The sequence below is a fragment of the Lissotriton vulgaris genome, chromosome 3_1, assembly GCF_964263255.1.
Source record: "Lissotriton vulgaris chromosome 3_1, aLisVul1.2, whole genome shotgun sequence".
Taxonomy (NCBI): domain Eukaryota; kingdom Metazoa; phylum Chordata; class Amphibia; order Caudata; family Salamandridae; genus Lissotriton; species Lissotriton vulgaris.
In genome coordinates, this window is record NC_141689.1 from 1,363,300,841 (window position 1) to 1,363,309,543 (window position 8,703).

The 8,703-nt window shown below is 48.0% G+C and overlaps 2 pseudogenes; both read right to left on the reverse strand.

Annotated features, from left to right (window-relative positions):
• Positions 1-6,701: 6,701 nt before the first annotated feature.
• LOC147727895 (5S ribosomal RNA) lies at positions 6,702-6,820 on the reverse strand (annotated as a pseudogene).
• A 918-nt stretch (positions 6,821-7,738) lies between these two features.
• On the reverse strand, positions 7,739-7,857 carry LOC147727896 (5S ribosomal RNA; annotated as a pseudogene).
• Between the last annotated feature and the right edge of the window lie 846 nt (positions 7,858-8,703).

The window sequence follows — 8,703 nt, forward strand, 5'->3', positions numbered from 1 at the left end:
CATTAGGAAAGGATCAGCCTCCTCAGGGAACTGATCTTACCCCTGATGAAGGAGCTATCCCAGAGGTTGTTAGGCCTGGCCTGACAGAGCCTCTGATGGCAGTGGTCCCTTCTCAGGTGGGACCTAGTCTGGAGCAGGTAAGCTGCCCCTCTCTGCCTTGCCTTAGTCAACCCAGGGCTGCAGAGGACAAGAAGGACAGTGAGCCCCAAAGGGCCCCCTGTCAAATAAAGCACCCCCATCAGCAGATTAGGGGCACCGAAACTAGTAGCCCTAGTAAGCGAAAACTTTAAAAACTCCTGAGGGATGCCCCTTAAAATTAGTGAGAGACCTCCCACAGATGGATTCTGTTGGGCACAGCCAAACCTGGGACCCAAAGGGCCCAAACCTGAACTGTCCCTCCAGTAAGCCAACAGAAGGGACCCAACCTCCAGCTTTAGGTAGCCAGAGGCTGACCCTGAGAGCACAGTGCAACTCAGTTGATGAAAGAAAGGCACACATGGTGGAAGATAATTGGAGGACGCTGAGCCCTAAATTAGTGGAGCCTCGCTTCAGTACTCCATATCAACACCAGCCTTTTACTTTGCAAAAACACACCCAAGGTAGTGATTCCCTATGGTGGAGACCCTGTACTACCCCAACGGTGAGGGATTGCTTAGTGGACCATGAGACAGGGGGTAACCATGCTAGTGCAGGTACTTCCTTATATGGCCACTCAGGCAATATAGGCTTACCTGGTCAAGGATAGCCTTATCTCCTTTCGTTTGGGGGGGGGGGGGTTGTGTAGGAAGGTAGACACCTGACTATGGTTACCCCAGATGTTTTGCCTTGTGTTTAGCTGGTTTTCGACTTAGTTGGCCTGGTTCCCTGCTAATCAGGGCCCCAGGCACTGTGCTCACTCCTTAAAATGGACTCCATGCACCCTAGGTGCATAACCAATTTGGTACTGGACACCTTGTCAGCCCCTATACAGTGTACCACATGTGCCAAAGGCATAGGTGCATCCAAGGCCTACCAGGGGCTGCAACATAACTTTTGCCACCCCTGGCTGGTTCTTAAATTGACACAACTGGCTGATCACTCAGCTGGGGCAAGTTGGTGTAATCACCTCTTGCTTAGATATAGTATACCTATATCTAAACCTATATCTGGACACATATAAACCTATAAGTCACTCCTATGGCAGGCCTTATCAATCCTGGAGGCAGAGTGCGTGGTTTTACGTGAGATGGTGCTCTAGCATGAGCTGAGCCTGTCTGCAGCTGTTGGGAACAATTCCCTTAGCTGTTCTGGGATAATGCCATACCATATACTCTTAAGTGCATTATAATCCATTGCGGTTATGTGCTAACTTTGGTTTGGCTTTATCAAAACATGTCGTGTAAGGTGTCATACGATTTGGAATACCATCCCCTCGACAGTCCTGTCGACGGGGATAGCATTCCACCCTTCTAGAGGGAGAAGACATGTTACTTTACTAAAACGCGGTTAATCCTAACCAGAGCCTCAGCCTCACAAAATGGATGCTGCTGCCACCGACACAAGTCTGACCTCTTGCTGCTGACCGAAACTTGGCAGAGGAGGCCTGGGCAAAGGGTTTCCTGTCGCAGGGAGGTGTTATACCACTCCAGACAGGAGATAGTGTATTGGGGCAGGGAGGGCTGAAAGAAACGAGACAGTGGCTGGGGCGCACAAGGCTTCCCCTTGCATAATCCGGTCAAACCGGTTCTGGGGCACACCAGCCCCAGTCCCAGCGCGACCCTGGACAAAGGGAAAGGGGTTTAACCACCCCCTTCCTGGGTCCCACCGATAGGAGGGACCTAGCAGGTAATCCGGCCCCCTAGATTGGTATAAGAATGGGAGCAGTGCCAAAGCACTCAGATTATCCTGACTGAAACTTATGAAATGAAACTCTGGACCCTTCGACATCCTACTCGACGTAGAAGACTGAAGAATCTCCCTTGTGGTCAAGGAGTGACCACCCTGTCCAAACAGGCACCATCCAGCACCTCGACATTTGCTTTGTTGCAGTTCCCAATGGAACTCGAGCAACAGAGTTCGACAAGACCCAGCGTGCCTGCCTTCTAACAGCCCAATCCACAGTCCCTCGAGAGCTGAGACCCGTGGAGGCGACCTGAAGCGTAGGGCCCGCCATCTTGGAAAGACCACAAGGCGCTGACCGTGCAGCTCCTGAGGCACCCTTCAAGCTGTGCATTGGGGTTTGAGAAGCCCCAGCCCTGAGCCTCTCTTGCACCGAAGCTCACCCCTCTACACTCACCGAGTGCTGCGTGGGGCCCTTCTGCATCTTTTGGCTCAACGCGTTGGTCCGGTCGCTTGCCTGTTGGCTTGTGGCCCCAGTACCGACGAACCTTTGAATTTGACTTGTGAGTCTGGTTGCTCCAGACTTGCCCTCGCTCCCCTGAAAAGGAGCACCCGCTCTGACCCTCCTGGTCCGAGTAAGAAGTGATCTTCGAATCCTGCGTGGGTTGCGCTTGCCAAGGTTTGTTTGCTCCAATCCGGAAGCCGACACCGCCGACAGCGAGAGCCTGCGTGGGACAGTTTGTGATCTACTCCTGGACATCCTCGGTGCCCCAGAGTCCACGTGGCAGCAGAGACAAGCTTCACAATATCAACCTGATTGCGCCCGACATTGCCTGGTTCCTTCCTGGTCCCACCCTGGTCACTGCTGAGTGACCCAGACTCTGTCCCTTCTGCTTTCAGATCATCTATATCTTCGATCCACCCTTGGATCACACTGGACACTTCTCTTCTCGACGCCTGCAGCATCTTCATCTTCAGACATCATCAACCTGCGTGACGAAACCCAACACTACTTTGCACCCGTGCACCCGCTTCCTGTGGGTGAGGTAACTCAGCAACGCCGGTACTCCTGCACTGGTACACACCTCTAGTGTATATGTCTAAAGTTTCGTCCTTCTAGGTTAGTCGGAAGTCTCCTTTAACAGTAACTTTGTAACTTTTACGCACCATTGACATTGCATTGGTGCATGTGTGTGCTTTAAGCGCTGCACCCGAATCCCGCGGGCTTTTCCCGACTTCAGCATTGCTCGTCCCGACTGCTCCCAGCGATTCCCCAGGCCCTAGGCCTGGCCACTGTTCGATTAGTGATACTTATACCACTATTTTAGTATATGGTTTGAGTGGCCCCCGGGCCTCATCCATAATTGTGTAACTTTTATATGTTTAACTGTGCTTTTGTGTAAACGCTTGTGCTTCTAGACTCATAAAGAGTATAGAGGATTATTCTAGTAATAAATACATATATTTTTATAATATATAACTTGTGTGGTGTCCTTTCATTTGATATTACAAGATTGTGATTGGTAAAACAGCTCGCTTAACACTGCCTCTTGAGTTAAGAAGGCTGCTTGGTCTATGCTACCCTTAGGATAGCTTGTCTATAAGGTTGACTTACAACCAGACACCATAAGGGATTGTTTGGACTGATACAAGGTGCCCCCAGAATTGGAGACATCATATATCAGGCCAACTTCTCACACCTACAGAACCTCGTAGTCCCAGGCAGTCACCGATTCAGGTACAAACAAGGCCCAACCTGCCTTAACTTCTGAGATCAGAAGAAATCAGGTGCTTTCAGGGTACTAAGGATTTAGGCATGAAACAGACAGACTTTGGGGCTATTAGCGTTTTTCATTCTTCTTCAGTGCTGGCCATATTAAGTGAGACAAGCCACCCTCACTCTCCTAAAGCAAATCAAAACCTCTACAGCAACTAGTATTCCCAGGAGTTCTCTCATCGAGGTACTAACCAAGCCCAACCCTTCTTAACTTTTAAGATCAGGTGCTTTCAGGGTGGCCATAGGCATGAAAAGCACTGGCATTTGGGCTCTTAACTTTATTAATTATTCTTTAGTGCTGGCCAAAGTAAGCGAAACAAGCCACCCATATTCACCTAAGGCAAAAAAAAGAAGCCTACAGCACCTGGTACTCCCAGGCGGTCTGTCATCTAGGTACGAACCAGGCTCAACCCTGCTTAACTTTTGAAATCAGACAAGATCAGGTGCTTTCAGGGTCATATGGATATAAGTATAAAACACATTGACTTTTGGGCTCTTAGCTTTTTTCTTTCTACTTCAGTGCTGGCCATATTATGCAAGACAAGCTGCCCTCATTCACCTAAAGCAAAACTAAAAGCCTACAGCACCTGGTATTCCCATGCGGTCTCCAATCCAGGTAGTAACCAGGCCCAACCCTACTTATCTTCTGTGGTCAGGCGCAATCAGGGTAACACAAGATGATGGACGGAATGCAACCCCAGTTCAGACATGGCCATATGCAAATCAGTCTTGGCCCTGTGCCTCATGGGAACAGTCCAGCCAGGACCGCCAAGCCATGTCTTCCCTGGACCAGAATCAAGCATCCTAGGACCGGTTTCTGGCTATCAGCCGTCTTCAGCCAGGATAGCTTGACTCCAGTGGCGTAGTGAACACGGGACCCACGTCTAGGCATAGCCTTCCCACATAGGGTGAACAGCAAAACACACAAGATGATGAACGGAATGTTGCACAAATGCAAAACATTCACCCCCAGTCACAGATCTGGGTTTAATCCATCGTTATTTTGCTCACCAAGCCACCACAGTTCAGACATGGCCATATGCAAATCAGTCTTGGCCCTGTGCCTTCTGGGAACAGTGCAGCCGGAACTGCCAAGCCATGTCTTCCCTGGACCGGAATCAAGCATCCTAGGGCCGGTTTCTGACTATCAGCTGTCTTCAGCCAGGATAGCTTGACTCCAGTGGTGTAGTGAGCAAGGGACCCATGTCTGGGCATACCCTTCCCACATAGGGTGAACAGCAAAACACACAAGATGATGGACGGAATGTTACACAATGGCAAAACATTCACCCCCAGTGACAGATCTTGGTTTAATCCATTTTTATTTTGTTTACCAAGCCACCCCAGTTCAGACATGGCCATATGCATATCAGTCTTGGCCCTGTGCTTCATGGGAACCGTCCAGCCCGAACTGCCAAGCCATGTCTTCCCTGGACCAGAATCAAGCATCCTAGGACCGAATTCTGGCTATCATCCATCTTCAGACAGGATAGCTTGACTCCAGTGGCGTAGTGAGAACGGAACCCACGTCTGGGCATACCCTTCCCACATAGGGTGAACAGCAAAACACACAAGATGATGGACTGAATGTTGCACAATGGCAAAACATTCACCCCCGGTCACAGATCTTGGTTTATTCCATCGTTATTTTGCTCACCAAGTCACCCCAGTTCAGACATGGCCATATGCATATCAGTCTTGGCCCTGTACCTCATGGGAACAGTCCAGCCCTAACTGCCAAGCCATGTCTTCCCTGGACCGGAATCAAGCATCCTAGGACCGATTTCTGGCTATCATCCATCTTCAGACAGGATAGCTTGACTCCAGTGGCATAGTGAGCACGGAACCCACGTCTGGGCATACCCTTCCCACATAGGGTGAACAGCAAAACACACAAGATGATGGACGGAATGCTCCACAATGTCAACACATTCACCCCCAGTCACAGATCTGGGTTTAATCCATCGTTATTTTGCTCACCAAGCCACCCCAGTTCAGACATGGCCATATCCAAATCAGTCTGGGGGTGAGTGATTGATTTGCTCAAACGCCACGTCCATCATCACCTTTGGTATCGCATTCAGGGTAGCATGGCTGTAGGCATGAAAGGCACTGACTTTGGGGTTCTTAGCTTTTTTCATTCTTCTTCAGTGCTGGCTAAAGTAAGCGAGACAAGCCAACCTCATTCACCTAAAGCTAAATAAAAAAGGAAGCCTGCAGCACCTGGTATTCCCGGCGGTCTCCCATTCAGGTACTAACCAGGCCCGACTCTTCTTACGTTCTGTTATCAGACAAATTAAGGTGCACTCAGGGTTGTATGGCCATAGATATGAAAAGCACTGACTTTGTGGCTCTTAGCTTTTTTCATTTTTCTTAAGTGCTGGCCATAATAAGCTAGACAAGTCACCCTCATTCACCTAAAGCAAAACATAAAGCCTAATGAACCTGGAAAATCCAGGCGGTCTCACATCCAGGTACTAACCAGGTACGACCCGGCTTAACTTCTGAGATTAGACGATATCAGGTGCTTTCTGTCTCCTATGGCGGTTGGCAAAACAAAACACGGACTTTGGGACTCTTAGCTTTTTTCATTCTTCTTCAGTGCTGGCCATAGTAAGTGAGACAAGCCACCCTCATTCACCTAAATTAAAAAAAAAAGGTCATAGCACCTGGTACTCCAATGGCGGTCTCCCACCCAGGTACTAACCATGCAGGACCCTGGTTAACTTCTGAGAGCAGACAAGATCAGGTGCTTTCAGTGTGGTATGGGTGTAGGCAAGAAAAGCACTGACTTTGGGACTCTTAGCTTTTTTCATTCTTCTTCAGTGCTGGCCATAGTAAGTGAGACAATCCACCCTCATTCACCTAAAGCAAAAAAAAAGGCCAGAGCACCTGGTACTCCCAGGCGGTCTCCCACCCAGGTACTAACCATGCAGGACCCTGGTTAACTTCTGAGAGCAGACAAGATCAGGTGTTTTCAGGGTGGTATGGCCAAAGGAATGAAATACACTGACTTTCGGGCTTGTAGCTTTTTCAATCTTCTTCATTCATAGAAAACAAGAAAAGCCATCCATATTCACCTAAAGCAAAAAAAAAAAAAAAAAAAAGCCTACAGCACCTGGTAATCCAAGGAGGTCTCCCATCAAAGTATTAAACAGGCCCGACCCTGCTTAACGTCCGAGATCAGACAACATCTGGTGCTTTCAGGGTAGTGTGGCCATAGGCATGAAAAATACTGACTTTGTGGCTCTTAGCTGTTTTTATTCTTTCTCAGTGTTGGCCATAGTAGGCAAGACAAGCCACCCTCATTCACCTGAAGCAACACAAACAAAAAAAAAGCCTGTAGTACCTTGTATTCCCAGGTGGTCTTCTATCCACGTACTAACCAGGCCTGACCCTGCTTAACTTCTGAGTTTAGACAACATCAGGTGCTTTCATGGTGCTATGGACATAGTATGTGAGAGAAGCCACCCTCATTCAACTAAAGCAAAACAAAAAGCCTACAGCACCTAGTATTCCCAGGCTGTCTCCCATCCAGGTACTATGGAGGCACGACCATGCTTATCTTCTGTGATCAGACACTTTCAGGGTAGTATGGTTCTAGCCATGAAAAACACTGACTTTGGGGCTCTTAGCTTTTTTCATTGTTATTCCATGCTGGCCATAGTAAGCGAGACAAGCCACCCTCAGTCCCCTAAAGCAAAACAAAAAGACTGCAGCATCTAGTACTTCCAGGCAGTCTCCCATCCAAGCACTAACCAGGCCCGAAGCTGCATAACGTCTGAGATCAAAGGAGATCAGGTGCTTTCAAGGTGGTATAGCCGTAGGTATAATAGCGCTGACTTTGTGGCTCTTAGTTTTTTTTATTCTTCTTCAGTGCTGACATAGTACGCTAGACAAGCCACTTTCATTCACTTAACGCAAAACAAAAAGCCTACAGCACCTGTTATTCCAAGGCGGTCTGCCATCCAGGTACTTCCCAAGCCCAACCCTGCTTAGCTTCTGAGAGCAGACGCTTTCAGAGTAGTATGACCGTAGCCATTAAAGGCAAGGACTTTGGGGGTCTTATCTTTTTTCATTCTTCTTCAGTGCGGGCCATGGTAGTGAGACAAGCCACCCTCATTCAACTTAAGAAAAACAAAAATCTTACTGCACCTGGTATTCACAGGCGGTCTCCCATCCAGGTACTATCCAGACCCGACCCAGCTTAACTTCCGAGATCAGAAGAGATTAGGTGCTTTCATGGTGGTATAACTAGAAGCATGAAAAGAACTGACTTTGGAGTTTTATATTTATTTATTATTCTTCAGTGCTGGCCATAGTAAGCGAGACAAGCCATCTTCATTCACCTAAAGCGAAAAAAATAAATAAAGCAGACAGCACCTGGTATTCCCAGGCAGTATCGCTTCCAGGTACTAGCCAGGCTCGACACTACATAACTTTTGAGATCAGACGAGATCAGGTGTTTTCACGGTGGTGTGGCCATAGGCATAAAAAGCACTGACTTTGGGTCTCTCAGCTTTTTTTTCATTCTTCTTCAGTGCTGGCCATAGTAAGCAAGACAAGTCACCCTCATTCACCAAAACCAAAACATAAATCCTACAGCACCTGGTATTCCCAGGCATCTTCCCACCCAGGTCCTACCCTGCTTAACTTCGGAGATCAGACGAGATCAGGCACTTTGAGGGTAGTATGGCTGTTGGCAATGAGGCACTGACTTTGGATCTCTTGGGTTTTTTCATGCTTCTTCAGCGCTGGCCAAGGTAAGTTTCTGAAACAATTTCCTGTCTCATGTAAAGCGCTCTGATACCTCTGGGTCTAGCCAAGCGCTATATAAAGCTTTTCAAATAAATAAGTAAATAAATAAATAAGTGAGATAAACCACCCTCATTCACCTAAAGCAAAAAAAAAAAAAAATGCTACATCACTTGGTAATCCCAGGCGGACTTCCATCCAAGTATTAACTAGGTCTGACCCTGATTTACTTCTGAGATCAGACCAGATCAGGTGCTTTCACGGTGGTATGAATAAATGTATGAAACACTGACTTTGGGGCTCTTAGTTTTTTTCTTCCTTCTTCAGTGTTGGCCATAGTCTGTGAGACAAGC